This window comes from Saccopteryx bilineata, chromosome 2 (assembly GCF_036850765.1).
Source record: "Saccopteryx bilineata isolate mSacBil1 chromosome 2, mSacBil1_pri_phased_curated, whole genome shotgun sequence".
Classification (NCBI taxonomy): Eukaryota; Metazoa; Chordata; class Mammalia; order Chiroptera; family Emballonuridae; genus Saccopteryx; species Saccopteryx bilineata.
Window position 1 is genome coordinate 138,025,500 of NC_089491.1, and position 23,121 is coordinate 138,048,620.

General features: G+C 39.3%; 1 protein-coding gene across 2 annotated transcripts in view; it reads left to right on the top strand.

The window, feature by feature from the left end:
* Nucleotides 1-13,678: 13,678 nt before the first annotated feature.
* The window catches only part of FAR2 (fatty acyl-CoA reductase 2), a 137,659-nt gene continuing 128,216 nt past the window's right edge, over nt 13,679-23,121 (top strand). The window contains exon 1 of one of the 2 annotated variants that reach the window (XM_066258028.1): nt 13,679-13,963. The gene's annotated coding sequence lies outside the window, so the exon portion shown is untranslated. The remainder of the gene's footprint in view (nt 13,964-23,121) is intronic. The other variant, XM_066258029.1, reaches the window with a different exon arrangement.

Below are 23,121 nucleotides of genomic sequence, written 5' to 3' on the forward strand. Positions count from 1 at the left end.
AATAATAGCTACTGCAGAAAAACATTGACTGATAAATTATATCAGTTCAGACATTTTTTGAAATAATGAAATTTACCTAACTTGAGCAAAATCATGATAATAAATAACTTTTATTAGACTACTGACATATATATACTAAAGGGGATTTTCCATCCAGATACAAAGAACAAAACAAAACAAAACCACAAGTAAAAGCTCCTCCAAGAACACAATAAAACCAAATTTAAACTGTGACAACAAAAACAAAAAGGGGAGAGGACGAAGATTAACAGTAGCAAAGGACAATGGAGTGCAGAAGCACTCATAAGATAGTGTACTACAATGAACATGGTAGGTACCCTTTTCATTACTTAATGGTAACCACTTCTGAAAAAAACCACCACAGAAGCACATGACTTTAAAAAGGTAGCAACACAGGAAAGAAGTATGGAATACAAACAAGCAAAAACAAATGATAGAAAAACAAAGGAGAATCAAACAAGATACAAAACTAACAGAAAGCAATTTATAAAATGGCAATAGAGAACCCCCAAGTGTCAATAATTACACTAGATGTAAACAGATTAAACTCACCAATAAAAAGGCACAGAGTAGCAGAATGGATTAAAAAAGAAAATCCAACTGTATGCTGCCTACAAGAAACACATCAAAGCAACAAGGATAAAAACAAATTTAAAGTGAAAGGCTGGAAAACAATACTCCAAGCAAATAACATCCAAAAAAAAGCAGGTGTAGCAATACTCATATCTAACAATGCTGACTACAAGACAGCAAAAGTAATCAGAGACAAAAATGGTCATTTCATAATGATTAAGGGGACGCTGAATCAAGAAAACTGACTGACCTAAAAACAAAAACTGACAAAAATACAATCATACTTGGAGACCTCAATATGCTGCTGATGGCTCTAGATTATTCATCCAAACAGAAAATCAATAAAGAAATATTGGCCTTATATGAAACACTAGAGCAATTGGATATGATAGACATCTACAGGACATTTCATCCCAAAGTGACAGAGTACACATTTTTCTCTAATGAACATGGAACATTCTCAAGAATTGACCATATGTTGGGCCACAAAAATAACATCAGCAAATTCAGAAAAATTTAAATTGTACCAAGCATATTTTCTGATCATAAAGCCTTGAAACTAGAATTCAACTGCAAAAAAGAAGTAAACAAACCCACAAAAATGTGGAAACTAAACAACATACATTTAAAAAATGAGTGGGTCAAAGAAGAAATAAGTGCAGAGATCAAAAGATATATACAGACAAATGAGAATGGCAATATGACATATCAGAATCTCTGGGATGCAGCAAAAGCAGTAATAAGAGGGAAGTTCATGTAACTTCAGGCCTATATGAACAAACAAGAGAGAGCCCAAGTAAACCACTTAACTTCACACCTTAAGGAACTAGAAAAAAAAGAATAAAGACAACCCAAAACCAGCAGAAGAAAGGAAATAATAAAAATCAGAGCAGAAATAAATGAAATAGAGAACAGAAAACCTATAGAAAAAATTAATAAAACAAGGAGCTGGTTCTTTGAAAAGATCAACAAAATTGACAAACCCTTGGCAAGACTCACCAAGGAAAAAAGAGAAAGGACTCATATAAACAAAATCCAAAATGAAAGAGGAGAAATCACCACGGACACTGTTGATATACAAAGAATTATTGTAGAATACTATGAAAAACTATATGCCAACAAATTCAACAATCTAGAAGAAATGGATAAATTCCTAGAACAATACAACTTTCCTAGACTGAGTCAAGAAGAAGCAGAAGCCTAAACAGACCAATAAGCAGAGAGGAAATTGAAAAAACTATTAAAAACCTCCCCCAAAATAAAAGTCCAGGCCCAGACAGCTATACTAATGAATTCTATCAAACATTCAAAGAAGACTTGGTTCCTATTCTACTCAAAGTCTTCCAAAAATCTGAAGAAGAAGCAATACTTCCAAACACATTTTATGAGGCCAGCATAACCCTCATACTGAAACCTGGCAAGGACAGCACAAAAAAAGAAAACTACAGACCAATATCTCTAATGAATACAGATGCTAAAATTCTAAACAACATACTAGCTAAAATTCTACAACAACATATTTAAAAAAATAAAATTAAAAAAATAATATATCATGATCAAGTGGTATTCATCCCAGAATCTCAAGGATGGTTCAACATATATAAAACAGTTAACGTAATTCACCATATCAACAAAACAAAGAAGAAAAATCACACGACCTATCAATAGCTGCAGAAAAGGCATTCGATAAAATACAACACAATTTTATGTTTAAAACACTCAACAAAATGGGTATAGAAGGAAAAGATCTCAACATGATAAAGGCCATCTATGATAAACCATCAGCTAATATCATATTAAATGGCATAAAACTAAGGACTTTCCCCTTTAAATCAGGAACAAGACAGGGTGTCCTCTCTCTCCACTCTTATTTAACATGGTGCTAGAAGCTCTGGCTTGAGCAATCAGACAAGATAAAGAAATAAAAGGCATCCATATCGGAAAAGAAGTAAAGGTTTCACTTTGTACAGATGATATGATCCTGTACATCGAAAACTCCAAAGATTCCATAAAATGATTACTAGAAACAATAAACCAATACAGTAAGGTCGCAGGATACAAAATATACAAAAGTCCATAGCCTTTCTATATGCCAACAATGAAACATTAGAAGAATGAACTCAAAAAAAATAATTCCCTTCACAGTTACAACAACAACAACAAAAAAAAACCTAGAATAAACATAACAAAGAATGTAAAGGACCTATATAATGAAAACTACAAAGCATTGTTAAGGGAAATCAAAAAAGATACAATGAAATGGAAAAATATTCTTTGTTCTTGGATAGGAAGAATAAATATAATCAAAATGGCCATATTACCCAAAGCAATGTACAAATTTAATGCAATTCCCATCAAAATTCCAATGACATTTTTTAAAGAAATGGAACAAAAATAATCAGATTTATATGGAACTATAAAAAAACCCAAATAACCAAAGAAATCCTAAGGAAAAAGAGCGAAGCTGGGGACATTACAATACCTGACTTCTAATTATATTATAGAGCCACAACAATCAAAACAGCATTGTATTGGCAGAAAAATAGACACTCAGACCAATTGGACAGAATAGAAATTCCAGAAATAAAACCACATATATGGTCAAATAATTTTCGATACAGGGGCCAGCAACACACAATGGAGAAAAGAAAGCTTCTTCAACAAATGGTGCTGGGGAAACTGGAAAGCCACATGCAAAAGAATGAAACTCGACTATAGTTTGTCCCCTTGTACTAAAATTAATTCAAAATGGATCAAAGACCTAAATATAAAACCTGAAACAATAAAGTACATAGAAGAAAACATAGGTACTAAACTCATGGATCTTGGTTTTAAAGAGTGTTTTATGAATTTGACTCCAAAGGCAAGAGAAGTGAAGGCAAAGATAAATGAATGGGACCACATCAGACTAAGAAGTTTTTGCACAGCAAGAGAAACTGACAACAACATAAACAGACAGCCAACTAAATGGGAAATGATATTTTCAAAGAACAGTTCAGATAAGGGCCTAATATCCAAAATATACAAAGAACTCATAAAACTCAACAACAAACAAACAAACAATCCAATAAAAAAATGGGAAGAGGACATGAACAGACACTTCTCCCAGCAAAAAATAGAAATGGCCAACAGAGATATGAAAAGATGCTCATCTTCATTAGTTATTATAGAAATGCAAATCAAAACTACAATGAGATACCACCTCACACCTGTTAGATAAGCTATTATCAACAAGACAGGTAATAGCAAGTGTTGGAGAGGCTGTGGAGAAAAAGAAACCCTCATCCACTATTGGCGGGAATGTAAAGTAGAACAACCATTATGGAAGAAAGTATGGTTGCTCCTCAAAAAACTGAAAATAGAATTACCTTATGACCCAGCAATCCCTCTACTGGGTATATACCCCTAAAACTCAAAAACATTGGTACGTAAAAACACATGCAGCCCCATGTTCATTGCAGCATTGTTCACAGTGGCCAAGACATGGAAACAACCAAAGAGCCTTTCAATAGGTGACTGGATAAAGAAGTTGTGGTATATATATACTATGGAACACTACTCAGCCATTCGAAATGATGACATCATTGGATGATTTACAACAAAATCAATGGACCTTGATAACATTATACGGAGTGAAATAAGTAAATCAGAAAAAAACTAAGAAGTGCATGATTCCATACATAGGTGGGACATAAAAACAAGACTAAGAGACATGGACAAGAGTATGGTGGTTATCGGGAGAAGAAAACCCAGAGGACAATTTGAATTTTGGTGATGGGTATGCAACATAATTGACTGACAAGATAACCTGGAGATGTTTTCTTTGAACATATGTACCCTGATTTATTAATGTCACCCCTTTAAAATTAATAAAAATTTATAAAAAAAATAATACTGACATATGTATCAGAATCCAAGAAGAAAACAGGCCTTGGGAAGGACAGGAATTTAGGGACCTCTGGACACCTGGTGGCAAAAATTCATGGATTTTTAGAACGCTGTCTAAATCACGGAGATTCCAGAAACTTTGAGTCTGTGTCTTTTGGGTCAAAAATCTCAAATTCCTGGAAGGGAGAACCTGATTGGTTTAGCAAAGGTCAGGTGATCATCCTAGGATGAGTCACTTTCTATCACAAAAGCAGGTTCTTAAAACCCTCTTTAAAACCCTTCTGTGGCACTATGGTACTTCCCCTGAGTCCAGATATCTTACCAGGACCTACAGGAGGCTTCTATCATCTGGTGCCTACCTATTCTCCAAACTTATTCAAAACACATGCCCTGTTACCCAAATACACTTCCCCTTAAGATCTTTCTACTTGTTCTTTTGCTTGGAACTTTCTACATCCCTCACATGTCAACCAAAATGTTATTTGACAAAGTTGTTTCAATCTTCATCCACAACTAAAACAGGTTTCCCCTGTTAATCTTTCTCACATAGTTTCATTCTATATCTTTATAGCACTTGCCACAATCTGCAGCCAGATGTTTATTTTGGACTTTCTTTAATCTTTCTTCTACTTTCTCTAAATATAATCTATAAGAGGGAAGAGATTTTGATTCTTTTGTCAGTTTCAAAACTGCCACAGCCTGACCTGTGGTGGCGCAGTGGATAAAGCGTTGACCTGGGAATGCTGAGGTTGCCGGTTCAAAACCCTGGGCTTGCCTGGTCAAGGCACATATGGGAGTTGAAGCTTCCTGCTACTCTCCCCCTTCTCTCTCTCTCTCTCTCTCTCTCTCTCTCTCTCTCTCTCTATCTCTCTCTCTCTCCTCTAAAATGAATAAATAAATAAAAATAATTAAAAAAAAACTGCCACAGTGCCTGATACATAGCCAATGGTCTATGAATATTTGTGAATGAATGAATGACTAAATGAATGAAGTTTGATGGAGGAAACTGATCATCACCTTACACACTATCTAGCACCTGATCATGGTGACAACTGACTAATTGAAATTTTGAAGACAAAATTAGCAGGATTTTACCCTAAAGTGAGTGATTTATATTCAGTATTTCACAGAATCCAAGTAATTTTTTTTTTTTTGCCTAGCCATTTTTTCTCTGAAAGAAAAGCAAAATTTGATAATATTTTGGGGGAGAATGTCAGTAAGGATGGGGTTTGATTTGACTTACCTGTGTCAAACACTACAATTAAATGACCTTAGTGTTATGAAAGAAGTATGAAGATGAAGAAAATTATCTAAATAGAACATACCTCTGACTACTTGAAATTCAAAGGAACATAACATTAATTAGTAAGCAAACAGCTGAAAACTTAACTTCAGTTTTTCTGCTTAGAAAGGCTATTAAGAGAAGACTGTAAGATTATGTGGGTATATATTTAATAACAATTATCATCCTAATTTAACTTATGGAGGACAAAAGGTGATTTATATTGGTATCCAACTGTCAATTGGAATTCTAAGCTTGGAAAATTTAGGCCCAGATCAGACTATTCATTGTAACCTATTGCAATCCTGAACAACATGCTTTAGTGGAAGATGTGCCTTCTTTACACTTCTTCCTCCTAATGACTATTTTCTAACTCCCACAAATTGCAGGAGGTTATTGGGAGTGGGCTTCCTGAATCAAAGCTGCACCCCATGCCCAAGGAATGAGAGTGCTTAGTGGGTCACTTATTAAACAGACTTGGTGCTGTGGAATGGACTATTGTTGCCCAAACAATTAAACACCTACAAGAATAAACCCAGTGGTCTTCTTCCACCAAAACCTATGCTAAAACATCATAACTCATAAAGGAAAACTATATTGCCCGTGGCCACAGCAAAAAGTAGAGCAAACTTATTATTATGCCATATTTTGATCTTGAGTTGTTTATCTTTTTTATTGTTGAGCTTTAAGAGTCCTTCGCATATTTTAAATAAGAGCCCTTTATCAGATATCTTTTTAGAAATATTTCTCCTAGCCTGTAGCTTATCTGCTCATTCTCTTGACAATTGTTTTTTGCAGAGTTGAAGTTTTAGTTTTAATGAAGTCCAGTTTATAAATTATTTCTTCCATATATTGTGCCTACTGTATCTGAAAGGTAATTTTTAGATCTAAGGCCATCTAGGTTTTCTCGTGTTTATCTTCTGGGAATTTTATAGTTATGAGTTTTACCTTAGTTTGTGATCCATTTTTAGTTAATTTGTGTGAAGGATATAAGATCTGTGTATAGATTCTTGTTTTTCTTTTCATGTTCAGTTGTTTCAGCACTATTTGTTGAAAAGACTACACTTGCCCCATTGTATTGCCTCTGCTCCTTTGACAAAGATCAGTTGACTATATTTATGTGGGTCTATTTCTGGACTCTCTATTTTGTTCCATTGATTTCTCTTCTTTCACCAGTACTAGTCTATCTTAATTACTACAGCTTCATAGTAATTCTTGATGTAGGGTACTGTCAATTCTCCAGCTTCATTTTTCTCCAGAGCTGAGTTCTCCTATTCTAAGTCTTTTGTCCCTCCATACACTCTTTGGAATCAGTTTGTAGATATCCACAAAATACCTTGCTGGAACTTTGATTGAGATTGAGCTCTACCTATAAATCAAGCTATAAAAAAACTGACATCTTGAGTTCTGGCCAGTTTGCTAATTGGATAGAGCATCAGGCTTGCATGCAGATGTCCTGGTTCAATCCCGGGTCAGGGTACACATGAGAATCGGCCATCTGCTTCTCTGCCCCTCTCCCCTTTCCCTTCTCTCTTTCTTCCTCTCTTGCAACTAGTGGCTCTATTGGTTTGAGCATCAGCCAGGGCACTGAGGATAGCTCAGTTGATTTGAGCATTGGTCCCAGATGGGAGTTCCCAGGTAGAACCCAGTTAGGACATATAGAGGAGTCTATCTCCCCTCTCCCCACTTAAAAAAACAACAACAAAAAACTGACATCTTGACAATATTGAGTCATCTTAATCATGAGCATGGAATATCTCTCCATTTTTTTTTAGTTCTTTTTTGATATTGTTTGTCAGAGTGTTGTAGTAACACATTTTATAGTTGTTACACAACCCTTTGATATCTCTGATATTGCTGTCTTTTTTTTCTTTGCTTTTCATCTTTGAAAGTTTCTATTGTCATTTTATTCAGCTTAGAGAGTCTTTCCTCAGCTGTGTCCTATTGAGCCCATCAAAGGCATTCTTTATTACTGTGCAGGTTTTGTTATTTTCATTTCTAGCATTAGTTTAGATTCTTTTAAATTTTTTCATCTTTCTGTTCACGTTATTCATTGGTTCTTGCACATTGTCTACCTTATTTATTCAAGCCCTTGGTAATTTATTCTTAGATTTTTTTTTAAATTCCTGATCTGATAATTCCAACATTCCTGCCACATTTCACTTTGGTTCTTATGCTTGTTCAGTGCTTTCAAAATGTGTTTTTAGCCTTTCACATGCCTTGTAATTTTCTGTTAGGTGGACATGAGTATTGGGTAAAAGGAACTGCAGCAAATAGGCATTTAGTAATGTAATGGTAAGGTGTGTGTTGAAGAGAGGCATTTTATAGTCCTATGATTGTGTGTCTTTTGGTGAGCTTGTGTCCCTGGGCTGTGAGCATCACAAGTGCTTCTCAGTTTCCCCACCTTTCGTGGAATTGGATGGCTGGAGGGGGGCTGGAGTTGAGGATTTCCATCCTGTAGTTATGTTAGGCTCCAATACAACTCCAACAGGTTAGGCTCTGGTGAAATAGTTTCCCTGAGTGCAAGCCTTGTTAAAAACAGAATGCTCTGGCCTATCTCACATATTTCCTCTTCCCCTCCCCCTACTAGAAGCACTGGAGGATTTTTCTTTGCTATTCACTGTGAGGATCTGTGAGAGGTCCCGGAAGTAAAAATCACAAAGATGTGCCCAGCCCCAGCCCTAACATTGGGTTCCCCTGGAGAAGCTTTTAACTCCCTGAGCCTCCAGCAATCCTTAAGTACTGAAACCTGAAAAATATTCATGATCATGCTGTCTGTCACTACTCAGCTAAGTACAGAAAAGGATTGAATCTTTATGAGTGCTTTATTCAGATGGCCAGCAATCTGAGAATATGAAGTTTCTGTATCCAAAAACCATCTTAACATCTCATCTCAGCCAACCTTTTTTAGAAGGGGAAGATAGGGGTAGGTAAGGGGTTGGGAATTTAGAAAAAAGTTAATTAGATAAAAAGTTGCAGTCCAGGGATTCTTCTAGCATTTCTTCATCTGCTGACTAATATATCTTTAACTGCATCCTTGTCCATAGGCATTAGGTCTTTGGAGCCCCAGGCCTTAGATACCATCTTTTTTTGTGGGTTTCCTGGGCCTGACACACAAAGGCGGGTTGCTTGTAGTCTCACAAGTCACCTAGGTTCATTCATGTATCCAGCTCCTAGAACAAAGCTTTTTACTTGCATTAATCATTAAGCCTAGTGATTATAACTAAAACCTAAAGCTAAATTTCTAACTCTTGAGTTCTCTGTCAGTACAACTTAGTTTTTCTACCCAGGTACTAGTAATTTGGAGGTTTCTGCTCATGGGTTCTGTTTCCTGTCATTTGTGATTTCCTGTGTACACTTGTCTCTTTCTCCAAATTTGGTGGCAGCAGTTAGCCCTGTGAATTTATTTCTCTGACTAATTAAGAAGGATTTGTTCAGCTTTTTATTTCTTAAGAGGGCATGGTGACTCATAGCATTCTTTTTAATTAAAAGTGTTTTAATATAATTTAAATAAATGCATAGATGTGATCATATAATACCTTAATTTATATTTTAGTCCCTTTTTTTGTCCATCTTTGCCTGGTACTCCTCCTAACTTCCCCCATATGTATCAGGCCTCTCTCTCATCAATCAAGGTAACATGTTAATAATCAGGTATGTATCCTCAATGTTTGTCTCCAAGCCTTGTAGATTATATATATATTTATACACACACACATACACACACTCACACACACATTTATTCAAAGTTATTTTACATTGCCTGACCGGACGGTGGCACAGTAGATAGAGCATCAAACTGGGATGTGGAAGACCCAGGTTCAAGACTCCGAGGTCACCAGCTTGAGCGAGGGCTCATCTGGTTTGAGCAAAAAGCTCACCAGCTTGAGCCCAAGGTCACTGGCTCAAGCAAGGGGTCACTCAGTTTACTGAAGGCCCGCGGTCAAAGCACATATGAGAAGGAAATCAATGAACAATTAAGGTGTTGCAATGCGCAATGAAAAACTAATGATTGATGCTTCTCATCTCTTTGTTCCTGTCTGTCTATCCCTGTCTATCCCTCTCTCTGACTCTCTCTCTGTCTCTGTAAAAAAATAAAAAAAATTTAAAGTTATTTGACATTGGTTTAATAGAAACAAGATCATATTACACATGTTTTTTAGCATATTACTTTCTTTATAAACTAAAACTCTTGGAAATTACTGCAATTCAACTGAAATAGTTCTAATGTACTCTTTTTAATGTCTGCATAATAGTCAATAGAGAGGATGTGTCTTTAGTTAATTCAGGTTAATGCTGTAACCTTATTGCATTCTCAGAACAAGATTCTCAAAAGAATTCTCAGTTGCATTCTCAAAAGACTCTTGATGTTTATGACTCAAGGTTTAAGGAACAATCAGCTCAGAATACACTATGCTTAGAAACAGAAAATATGAATTTAGTCTTTATCTGTTACACTTTTATAATTATGGATGAAGAAGTTGTATAATGTTTAAAGACCTATATATCTCTGTGGGGAAAAGGAGTTAAGAAAAAAAGTACAAAAATCTATAACTATCTGCTTCCTAAAAAGGACAGATCACGAACAAATTTTATTCTTATGCAAAAGAAACTCTTCAATCAAGTAGGGAACAACACCCTGCTCCTGCCAATGCTGCCACCTACCATCGCAGGAAGAGAGGAGATGGCCCCAAGATCTGCCTGCTCTAGTGTACATGATCTGTACAATCTTTTCCCTCCAGAGGAGTGGGACAGTGCCTTTGATGGGTTTCACTCCTGTTATTATGTTATGTGATGAAAGTAAAGGCCCTAAATCCACTGATTTTGAAGTAAACAGAAATGAGATTATCTGTCCCACATGGCTCTCACATAATTGAGTTGCCGCCCTTGCAAAGGGTAAGAGATCTGAAGAGAGAAAGAGAATTTCTTTTGATAGTTTTGAAGAAGCAAACAACCAGGCTATTAGAGAGCACATGGTTAAGACCAGAGGGAGGATGGCCTCTTAGAACTGGAAGCAAACCCTCACCAAGAGCCAGGAAGAAAATGAGGCCCTCGGTCCTGTAGCTGCAAGGAACTAAATCTTGCCAACAACAAATGAGGGGTTCAGAAAAGGACCACGAGACACAGATGAGATCAGAGGCCTGGCTGACATTGTGATTTCAGCCTTGTGAGACCCTGGGCAAAGAACACAGTTATACCATATCCAGAAGACTGATTTACAGACCTTTGAGATAATAAATGGTTATTGGTTTAAAACATCAACTTTCTTATAGTAATTGGTTATGCAACAACAGAAAATTAATACAGTGATCTTAGATCAGACATGAGTCTAGTCTTCACTATCATACGGTAAAATAATGGGCACAAAGAACTAGCTTTCTGGTTCCAGAGGACTATATTTTTATGATTCTACTGTAGATCAATATCAAATCTGTGTTTCCATATCAGTCAATAGAAATAGTATTTGTTTTGTTCTGTTTTTTTAGGTAAGAGGAGGGGAGATAGTGAGGCAGACTTCTGCAAATGCTTCAACTGGGATCCACCTGGAACTAATGCCAGAGTACAGAGCTATTTTTAGTGTCTGAGGCTGTGCTCACTGAGCTAACCTCAGCACCCCAGGCAACACTGGAACCAACTGAGCCACTGGCTGCAAGAGAGGAAGAGGATGAGAAGGGGGAGAAGGATGGGGGGAGAAGCAGATGGTCACTTCTCCTGTGTGCTCTGACCAGGAATCAAACCCAGGATGTCCATACGCTGGGCCAACGCTCTGTCCACTGAGCAACTGGCCAGGGCCTGAAACAGTATTTGTTTAAAAAGATAGTATTGGGGAATCATAGCATTCTTTTGGATCACTGCATTTATTCACAATCTCCAATCTATTTCTCAATATTAACCTTGAGCAACAGTGGTTTTAGGATAAAACCCTGGAGAACCTTCTTCCCCTTATTACCTTGCTCCCCCTCTCCCACCACTACCAAATTCATATGTTGAAGTCTTAAGCCTAAGTACTCAGAATGTGACCTTATTTGGAAATAGAATTCTGGCAGAAGTAATAAATACAGATGAGGTCATTAGGAAAAGCCCTAATGCAAAATGATTGTTGTCTTTATAGAAAGGGGAAATTTGAACACAAGCACACACACAGGGAGAACACCTTGTGAAGATGAAAGCAAAGATCAAGGTTATGTTCTACAAGCCGAAAGAAGCCAGAGGTTACAAACATACCCACCAGAAGGGAGGCATGAAACAGATCCTTCTTCAAAGTCCTCCAAAAGAATGAACCCTGCTGACAATTCGATCTTGGATTTCCATCCTCCAGAACTGTGATACAATACATTTCTGTTGTTTAAGCCACCCGCCTGTGTACTTAGATATGGTAGGCCTAGCAAACTAATACGTTATCCATACATAAATAGAGATTTTGATGGTGATAATCAAATTGTGATTTTGTATTCTATAATAACATTGCATTTTTATTTCTTAACATTCCACTGAAAATGTTTTATTTTCTACTTTATTAATAATGCTATAATAAACCTGCAACTTTGTCCATATGCCATTTCTCTTTTTGTGGGTTATTTCCTTTGGAAGCATTCTAAGAAATGGGAATCCTTTACCAATCCTTTACTGTTTGGAAGAACAAAAAATAAACAAAAAAAATTGAGTGACTTAATAGTTTATGCCTTGGAAATATGTTGTTAAATTGCTTTCCAAAGAGTTGTAACAATTTACCTTCTACCTGCTATCTGATGAGTGATTTCAACACTTTCTCACCAACATTTGACGGTATCTTTTCAAGTACTGTCATGCACGTTTTGAGAACACATTCAGATTTATTCTTGAGTTGGGGGAGGAATAACAAAGAGAATATTTATTTGGTTCTAACGTTTTCTCTCTCTTGCTTTCAGGCAGTCACCAGAAGAAATTAGCCACCGTGTCTTTAGGCAACACTTTCCTTAACACATTTAATTGAAGAGCGTCCAGTAGAAGAGAATTCAAAATGGGTGTAAATTCTTTTAATGCAAGGAATTAATTCTAACATTTTATTGCTTCTAACTTTCACGAATTTTATGTCTTTATCTGATGGCAATGTTGTGATGAGGGGAATGAAGACAGCTTATAGAGTGATACTCCTTCCAGGATTTTCTTATCGTAGTATGTTTGTGCAGGGATTTACCTTCTACAATGTCAGCATGTCTTCGAATGAGAACAGTGACAGCTCCAGTCACATGTCGGCCTTTCCTTCATCAAGTCTGCCCTGACGTCCATCACCAAACCTAATCCCTCCAAAAAGCTATCAGGCTAACAAAACAAACGTCTTTTTAAAAAGTAAAATAAAATCTGGAGAAGGGCTGCTGAGCAAAGCTAGCCCGCCGCTGTTCGTTTCGCCGCCATCTGATTCTCTCCCGCCCCTACCCTCCTACCTGCCCAGTCCCATCCGCACGCTCCGCAGATGCAGATCTCTGCTCTCCAAACCCAGTCTGCGGCCAGAGCGCCGCCAGCCCCTCCAGGGTTTCTGAAAGGACACTGCGCTGGTGGGTCTTTGCCGGACGCCCCACAGGGTTTGGGCAGATAGAGACACCAGAGCATCCCTCCCAGGGGGTATGCAAAGCAGGCGAGCTGAGCAAACTCGGATTTTTGGCTGCTTTTCCTGCTAGGGTAGGTGGGGAAAGATGTGTCCTCCAAGCGTTCAGACCAGAACCTTTGACCTTTGTCTGTTTGTCTCTATCTCCCCTGCGTCCTCTTCTCTCGTTCTCTCTCGAGGTTCTTTTTCAGATCAGAGAGGGGCGCCTTTCCCGTTTATTTCCCCTCACCCACCGATTAAGAAATGAGGGTGGGTGGACCCTGGAGTAACAGCGTGGATCTCCTCCGTGCTGAATGAATGGAGGCTCGGGGCGGGCCTGCGCACGCGGCCGCCCTGCCCTCGACGCTGCCGCCGGCTGCCTGCAGGGCCCCCGCCGGGTCCTCGCGCTCCTCTCGCCCGGGCCGCGGCTGCCGCCCGCTCCGCGCCGACGCCGAGGCCGCGGAGGCAGCTTCCTCCCGCCCCACACCCCGGCTCTGAGCCGGATATATAGTGTCACGTTCAGAAGCCGAGAGACAAGGGCAGTTTCCTCGCGGCTAGAGTACTTCCCGCAGCCTCGGGGAAGGTCCGGGATCCGGAGCAGCGGGAGGGAACCCCACCCCGAGCCGGAGGAGCAGGTATTCCAGGGTCCTGCCCAGCCGCTGGCGGAGCCGGAGCGAGGAGGAGCGGGCTGGGGTGCCCGGGAGGGAGGGCTGGGCGGGTCCGCGCGGCGCGGGGCCAGGCTGGGGTGGGAGCGCCGGGGCGTTCCGGGCGTCCGTGCCGCTGGCTGTGCCCGCCGCGCCTGCCGTCTGCCCGCGGCGAGGGCGCGTGGTCGGCGGAGCCCGCCAAGGGAGGCGCGGAAGCGGAGGGCGGCGTGCGGGTCGTGCCCGCGGGGCTTAACGTGGGGAGCCGCGCCGGGGCCGCCGGGGACCGACGGAGAGCCGGGTCTCGCCCAGGCCTCCTGCGCCCGGGGGACTGTTCTTGGAGCGCGCCGACTCCGGGGCCACGTGCGGAGCGCTGCCTGCCCGGCCGCCCTCCTCGCGCTTCCCGCTCCCACCTCCCGACCCGGGGTCGCGCGCTCGCACGCCCCCAGCCCCACCCAGGGCTGAGCCGGAGCAGACCCTCCCGTTAGCGCCCGGTGGTACCCCGCCCGAGGCTGAACCGGCCCCGGGGCGCCAGGGCGCGGTCTGTCCCGGCTGAAAGTTTCGACCTCTTCCTGTGGCCCGGGCACGGTGGAGACAGCAGGGGATCAAGTATCAGAAAACTCGATTTGGAGTAGATGGCTTGCGGGAAGGCAAATAAAATTACCCGCGGGGCAATTCCATTCCGTTAAGAAAATTAATGACTAACTGAATCCTAGAAACCGTAGGAAGGCGCCCTACCTGCCAGCCTACTACTCTTTCCTCTTTCGGGATGGGTAGAATTATGAACACTTAGCCTTCGATGAGTTACCTGGTGTGAGCAACCAAGGTTTTCGCTGGAACCCAAGAGCTTTGGCGGCGGTTTGAATTATATGAATGCTGGATTGGACCATGAGTAGGGTGGGCGCAGCAGAGTGACCGATAAAGAAATGAACCGTGCGTTTTCTACTTGCGAGAGGCAGAATCAAGAGACGTTTGTCACTGTGCAAATGGAAATTTGCTGCTTACTCCGTGGATTCAATTACCCATCTCTTTATATCCCCATTTCTGTAAGTTGGAAATTTGGCTGAAAAGCATTTTTAGTCTAAAAGGACAAAGGGACTAAATACAAATTTAAGACAGCCGCTTAAAGTGCAGAAGCAGGCTTCTCAGCAAAACCCACCTTTGGGGATATTTGTGTGCAGCGCTTCTAGGAGATGGCCACTGGAAGGAGGCAGGTCTTGAAAGCACTCCTTTCCTTTTTGGGGGGGCATCTTCTGCACCTACTTTATTAACAAAATCCTACCTTACTCCAGTTCTTAAACTGAGTTAGAATTATCTATAAAACACACACATATATAAAGTGCCATGAGTTGGCAAATCTTCCATTTGATACATTTCTCCTTTATTTAAAAGAAGGAATGTTACATCTAATTAAAGAAGAAGAGGGCAAACCTTTCTTTAAGGGGGTGAAAATAAAAAGCTCATTTTCAGTTATTACATTAAGATTTATAAAGAATATCTTGAATATCTTACTGTTTGCCTTCCTATATTTTGAAGATTCATTCTTGAGCATATATATATATATATATATATATATTTCTTTTTGGCACCGTCTGGACAACCTTAACAATTTTTCGTTTTTATTTTTGTTTTTAATTCATTTCCATACGTTCATGAAAACTCACTCATTCACAATCTCCTGAAGGATCATGCACAGTGACCACCAGCTTGCTGGTCCCTGCAATGTATTCTGACGTTCTGGGCTCTGTGAGAACATTTGCTATTCTCAAAGTTGCATTCTTAACACTTTATTGTGTTAGCAGACCACTTTAAAAATCTGACAAAAGCCATGGAATACAAGAAACAACCATATGCATAGTGAACACAAAATTCTACCTAAAATTTCAAGGTTGCACAGCCTCCTTGATCCCCAGTCACTCAGATGTTAGCCATCAGAGACCCCAGGCTGGCCCAGCTTCGTAAAATACAGCTGTGCGGTCAGACAGGGCTCTGTACTTGGAAGGGCCCTCACGCTTGGTTTAATGTCCTGCTGTCACCTTTGGCTGCCTAGATAACTTTCAAACAAGGAGCTCCACATTTTTATTGTACACTAGACCCTGCAAGTTCTGTAACCAAAATTTGTTGACCCCAGGTTAACAACCCTTTTCTAGAACTTACTGAACAAGATTGTGTCCTAGCTATTCTACATTTCAGGGAAATTCTCCAACACAAGTTAGCTGCTGCATTCTCTGTCAATAAGCCCACTATGTCCACTTTCCTCATTGACAAAATAAAGACAACAGACAGTATTTCTACTCTATTCATCTTAAAATGTTGTTGTGAAGACACACTAGGTAAAAAGCAGTAGTAATTGTGGAAATACTTAGTTCCCTTGAGCAGTTCTGTGCTAACAAAGACAGTATTGTTAGAGGCTTAACTTTTCTACTTTATTTTTCAGAAGGGAATTGGAGAAGGTTGGTTTAGTATAATAAAAAGGTTGCAGACCCTTTATAAACTTTATATTTTGATGGGGAAAAAGTGGTTAAGATATTCCGTTTTCAAAAATATTCTTTAGATATCATTACTTGGATAAGATTAGAAGTGGCAGTGCAAAGCACAAGAATAACTTTGGATCCCAAAGATACTTTCTGAATTCAGTTGATGTTTGGGTGTAATTCATCTAAACATTGATCAAAGAGAAACTGAGTCAATGATTGAAATTGTTTGAGGATGTAAATCCTTCTTTGTTTTATTTAAGTTTTCAAAAATCTTGAACAAGTCACTCCTTGATATTGTCTAGGAGACGCCTAGCAGTATAAAGCACACCCATTCCCTTATCAAGTTGTCTTCACCTCCTGTAATATGGGGGTGGAGGGAGACTGAGAATGTGGACAAATCCTCTCTCTCCACAATCCTCCCTTAATTACTCTTCTCTGACCCCAGAACTTATCGTTTAGAAGCTTTCATTCCCAGAATAACGGCAACACACTCAGAAGGGCTGAGGAAAAAAGAAAGTGAAAGAAAATGAATGAGTTGAACTCCTACATCAAAGTCTTATAATGGGGGCACTACAAGAAGGTGGATGAAGACTTCTTTCATGTAACTGCTCTGTTCAGGGCATGAGGTATGAAATACCAAGTTCTGTACTTGACAGGTTTATGACATCTTTGGCAAGCAAAATATGTGCATATAAGGTGTTAATTAATAATAGCAGATAAGTTGTTTCAAAGCATTATAAGATTCAGTACAAAATGAATGGTATAGAAAATAAATGCAGTGAGTACCCCCAAAAAGAATAAAATAAACTGAGATGGTTAGTGGGGCTTTAGCAGAGAGTTACGGATGTCCCTTAAAGTTCTGCTCCTAATAGAGATGAATGAGTGAATGTCTTGAGTGATAGGTGTGCAAAAAATGGGAACATGGATGGGAATAAATTTTATGTTAAAGAAAAGTCAGGAAATAAAACCATAACAGAATTTTCCACTGGCTAAATTCATTGACATAATAAATAATTATTAAGTGCATTCTGTGTTCAGACACAGTGCCAATTTTACAGCATTTAAGGTTAAATAAAGCAGATATACTTCATATTCTTTTGGAACTTACAGACATTTAAAAAAACAAACGTAATAACAAATTGTTGACAATAGTATGGAGAATAGGGTGCTATGAAGAAAAAAAACAGATGGGTTGACTCACATATGATGCTCGAGGAAGGTCTTTTTCACAACAGCAAAAAAGGTTTAAATTGATAACTGGACAAAGCATATGGGTTAACCTGGCTAAAAAAATTTGGGGAAAGTTTATCTCAGCAGAGGAAGTAGCAAATGGGGAAGCTTTAAGGAAAAGAAAAGGCCAGAAGTGCTTGAAGGACAGGAAGAAGGCACATGTGGCTGGAGTATGGCGAAAGTTTTGCTAAGCCTGGATATTGAGTAGGGGCAGATAGGTAGGACTGTGGTCATGCAAAACTTTACAGATCTTGGTAGAGATGTTGGATTTTATTTTAGTGGGAAGCCTTTGGTGACTTTGAAGCCAGAGACTGTCTAATTTATAATTTTAAGGAGAGCTTTATGACTGCAATAAGAGAGTGGACTAGAGGGATAAAGGATCAGAAGTAGGCAACCAGTTAGGACAGATCGCCGGTGACAGTAACTGCCGGGGCAGATGGAGAGAAGAGGACAGGAGAGGTGTATTTTGAAAGTAAAATGGATAGAACTTGGTGACGGAACAGATGTGAGAGAGAGGTGGGAAAGGCAGAAAAAAGTGTGAGAATAAATTCCCTCAATCAATCCTGCTGAATGTTTAGAATCTAAAACAATAGGTTCACATGCGTATGGTTTAGTTACATAAGAGGAACCGAAACATGAAATGAAGACTGCTAAAGCCGCTTAGTGCCTCTTGAAAGCAGACCAGGCGGTTGGGTAGAGGTGACAGTGCGAGGAGGGACCAGGCTTTTGCTTTTCATACTATCATTTGTTCTCTTGGGATTTTTTTTAAACCATGCATGCATTTTCTAATTATTTAAATGTTACCACCACAAAAATATGTCTCCTGTTCTTCTCGCTTCAGTACATGTATAGAATATGGGGTAATTTCCTAAAATGACAAAAACTAGGAGAGAAAGGCCTGATCTTCACCAGAGTGGTTATTCTAAAACATAATTCACTCCCCTGTATAAAACCTTTAAATTCTTTCCCTTTGTCTATATTAGTGTTTCCCAAAATGTAGTCTGTGGGTCATTAGCTTCTTAGAATATTAATAACAGTTACATAAAAGAAACGAAAAGTTTTTCTGATCCTATACGCTTGAGAAACCCTTGCTTTAACCTAGTTAAGCAGTTTTATTGCAGGAATCCGTAGAGCCTTTAATATACTAACGCACATTAAGAGTTGTCAAAAAAGAAGAGGTATTTTATTCTATATTTCCTAAACTTGTTTGACCTTGAAATGCTTTTTTGGCAGAACATCTAACAGAGTCAGCATTCAGCATAACATGCTTTGGGAAATGCTGCCCTATATTAATAGAGTAAACCTTTTAACATCCATAGCTCTATTAACTATCAGCTTCTCTCGTATCTTTCATGCTACTTAGTTGGAAGAAAGCAGGAGACCGGAATTGACTCTGATAATAGGCTTCAAGTTGATGATGAAAACAATTCTGCTATATGGATAAGAGATAAAGAGATATTCAAAAGCAAGATCTGCAGTCTGATTAAAAACTTTTTTTTTTTAAATTTCTACTTCCTGGCAAGGCTATGCAGGACCTGTCTGAGGTACATTCTGTCTAATGTCAATTTACACATGAGGAACTGAAGCATAAACAGTGGGGAGACTCGCAGGGCCCCTTGTGCTCCATGGTAGCTCTGGGCTCCATGTGGTGTTTATAATATATCTCCTGCAGGGCAACACAATGTGAATACATAGGGCTTGTGATTTTCTTGTCCCCAGTGCATTTGCATGGTGGTGGGGTGGAGGTGGAAATGCAGTTTGTGACCAAAAATCACTGCAACAGAATGGAACAGAAGAAACAGGTTCACACCATGATGAACTTGGCCATGGCTTCATGCACGTAGTGCTCTAGCCCAGGGAATCAGCAAACTATTGCCTGAGGGCCAAACTTGGCCCAGCCTATTTTTGTATAATGCTTGAATTAAGATGGTTTTCCTATTTTTAAGTGGTTGAAAAAAAAAAAAAAAAGGATGTCCTGTGGCACGCGATATATAAAATTCTATTTATAATGCCCATAAATAAAGCTTAATTGGAAATCAGTCAATACTATGTATCTGTTCATCATATTGTCTATGGTTGCTTTAGTGCCGCACTCAATGAGCAGTTGGGACCTGCAAAGCCTAATGTATCTACCATCTGGCCTTCTACAGAAATATTTTGTCAACCTCTGCTCTAGGCTGCTAAACTCACCAACCACAGATTATTTTAATAGGTTTGTTTTCATTTGTTTCATATATTAGGGGTAGCCTTAATTAGTCCAGGCTGCTCTAACAAAGTTTATCTCCCAGACTGGGAGGCAGATAAACAACAGATAGGTATTCCTAACAGTTTGAGAGGCTGGAAGAGCCCACTCCCTGGTTCATAGATGACTTTTCACTGTAACCTCCCATGTTGGAAGGGGTAGTGGAGTTCTCTGGAGTGTCTTTGGTAAAGTCACTTAATCCCATTGTGGAGGGATCCGCCTTCCTGTCCAATCACTTCCCAGGGTCAGCATCTCCAAACACCATCACATTGAGGACTAGATATCAACAGATGAATTCTGGGGGACTCAAATATTCAGTCTATAGTAGCGGTAGACATACCAATAGGTAAACTGACTTCCTAGAAGTGCCTCAAATGTTCTTGGCACTGGAGTCATGAAAGTACTGTTTTAATTATTGTTGATAACTAGTGTTGCTAATGTCACATGCTAATGGCAGGAGCAGAAGATAGTCTTGTAATAATAGCTTTTGAGAATTATTAAAATATTTGAACTCATATATAAAGTATAGGCATTCAGATAAACATAACCAGAGCCCCAAGAGGTCTAGGGGTAATTAACCTTAATATTACTTAGTTGTTGAAATCTGCTACCTCTGAGTGTCGATTTCCTGTGCAGAGTCACCTCCAATTTTTATTTCAATGATGAGGCAAATTCACTTTTTGTTGAAGCACCCTTTTATGAGGAGTGATGATTTAAGGGTGAAAGTCTTAACTTGGGGGGGCGTGACAGAAATGCACATTTCATTGTCCCCACCCCAACACCTATTGAATCAGGATTTTTGCACAACAATCCCCTGATGCTTCAGAAATTACCAGCAAAGTTCGGGTACAAAATGGGGGAACAGCTGGTCCAGGTGCTTCCGTGGGACTTAGAACCAGAAGGTAGTGTACTTGAGGCTTGGTGCTTAGGTCTATCACTGCTATCACAAAATCTTCCCAGATCAGGGTATTCTGTGGGAATCAAACAGTACAAAATATGGGGCTCCTTGCCAGCCACATTTATCAGGAATTTTCCAAGATTAACTCAGACACTTAACTTTAAAAAAAAAATGGGTTTCAGGTGACATCATTCAATAAGTGTTTTTTTCCTTCATTTTGTTCAACACCTACATCAATGCAAAGAATATTGTGTAGTCAATAATGTGATTAAGTAAACAATGAAAAAAATGCTACAGTTTCCAAACATGAAGAAAAAATTGGTACAGTTTCCAAACACGAAGAATAGCATTTGTTTATTGTTTTAGTCATGGTTTATTGAAAAAGCCTTAGCTAATTGTATATCCTTAACCTTTGCAGTTTAGCAGAAGTATTTTAAAGCTGCAATTGACAATATGTGTTCCCCTGTGACTTTTGGACATACTATTATTTTGTATTGGGGGCATTTTAATGCCCCAGGCTCCTCCAGAGGTGGACCCAAAACCTGGGAGCACAGAGTTGAGGGGAGGAAGGGAAAGTGAAGGCTCTTCCCTGTGAACTGTGTGGAATGGGCAGAGATATGGCCTCTCCTGCCCACTTTTTCACCCTTCCACCTCACCTGAGGGGTTTTCGGGTCAGTAACGTTCACTGGTGAATAACAGGATGGTCACAGGAGGCAAGAATAACATTTCCTGAGCCAAGAACCGAGAAAAAGTCATTGTGAAAATGCTCCACATTTTAGAAAATAGAGCTTTATTAATCACAGGTCAATGAGAGGACACATTCCACAAAAGTCAGCACAAACCTCGGGTATTCTTGAGGACAGGGTAGTTGGAGATAAGGAAGACCTTTAAATTATGGGTCTGGTCCAGACATATTTGAAATAATGTAAGTACTTCTAGCAGAGTTAGATCTACCAACAATACTGGAAGAATGGGCCCAGCTGTGTGTAACAGTCCAGTGTGTGCATATACCCAAGGCTTTCACTTATTACATCAGAGAAAGGACATTTACTACTCTGGAGAGCAGCAGCAGCATAATTTTATCAAGTAATGAAAGTATCTTAAAGATGGACAGTATTCTTTTAATGAAAATAGAGCCATTTAGCTAAAACTAAAGAGAAATTGGTCGCTTAATAACTTGAAACATTAATGTAAATAAGATACCCTGATAAATATTAATGAAATCAACTTTAGGTTGGTCTGCGTTTTGGGGGGGGGGTTGTTTGTTTTTTTCTGTTTCTACTAGCTATGATTGTTGTCTCATTCTGAACTGAATCTCATTTCTATTGTGTATTGTTTATACAAGATCTTCAGGATATATCTGCCCTCAAGATAAGTATATAATCTAAAAGTTGCACATCTGATCTCTTACCTAAAGGCTTCAAGAGTATCAAAAGCCACTTACAAAACTATTCTCAAAGCTGCAGGAATCTTTGATGGTTTGAAAGAATTAATTTCTTTCATCCAAATGAGGAGTTTTCTTCTCTCTCAGCATCTTGTACTTGTTAAAACTTTCTCCCCTGTACATTGAGACATTGTCTCTTCTCTACCTCCTATTATTTTGGTCTAGTCCTGCCTGAAGCAATGGCTATGCAAAATGCTGTGGAATATGTGCCTATCACTGGATTGCACCTTAGGTTAACTAGGTTTCATTTTCTTTTGGGACAGAGTAACACTTGCTCGAATTAGACTTCCCTGAACTCCTCGCAGACTATATGTTGGCACATATCACACTGTCTTATCTACTGTACATAGTGGTGGCTACAAATAGCTTTATCTTAAGTACATATTCATATGCTACACTGTAGAATGCCTGAGTATCTTATCTATATTTGATTCAGTTCCCTCATTTTATAGAAAGGACAAGCCAGTCCCAAAGACATAAAGTAACTTGTCACATATCTATTTAATGTTTGAGTAGACTAGTATCCGAATCTTTTTCCTGCAAATTACATAAACATTCCATTCATTTATTTTTCATTCCTTTTTTTTGTTTACTCCTCATTCATTCATTCATTCATTAATACAATTTACTATGTCTACCAGGTGCCAGAAACTGATTAGCCCTTCAAAAGTAATGGTGAATAAATTAAAGTACTGTACCTGCCCTGGAGCTTTAGTGTCCCCTTCTGTTTGTTTGAGCAATGTTTAAACAGTTACAACATAGAAGTTTGTAAAATATTTATTTAAGATCCTCTCTGTAAAAATACACTGCTCACAAGCATTAGGGGACCAAGAACATGCAGATACTCCAGTACTTTCAGCC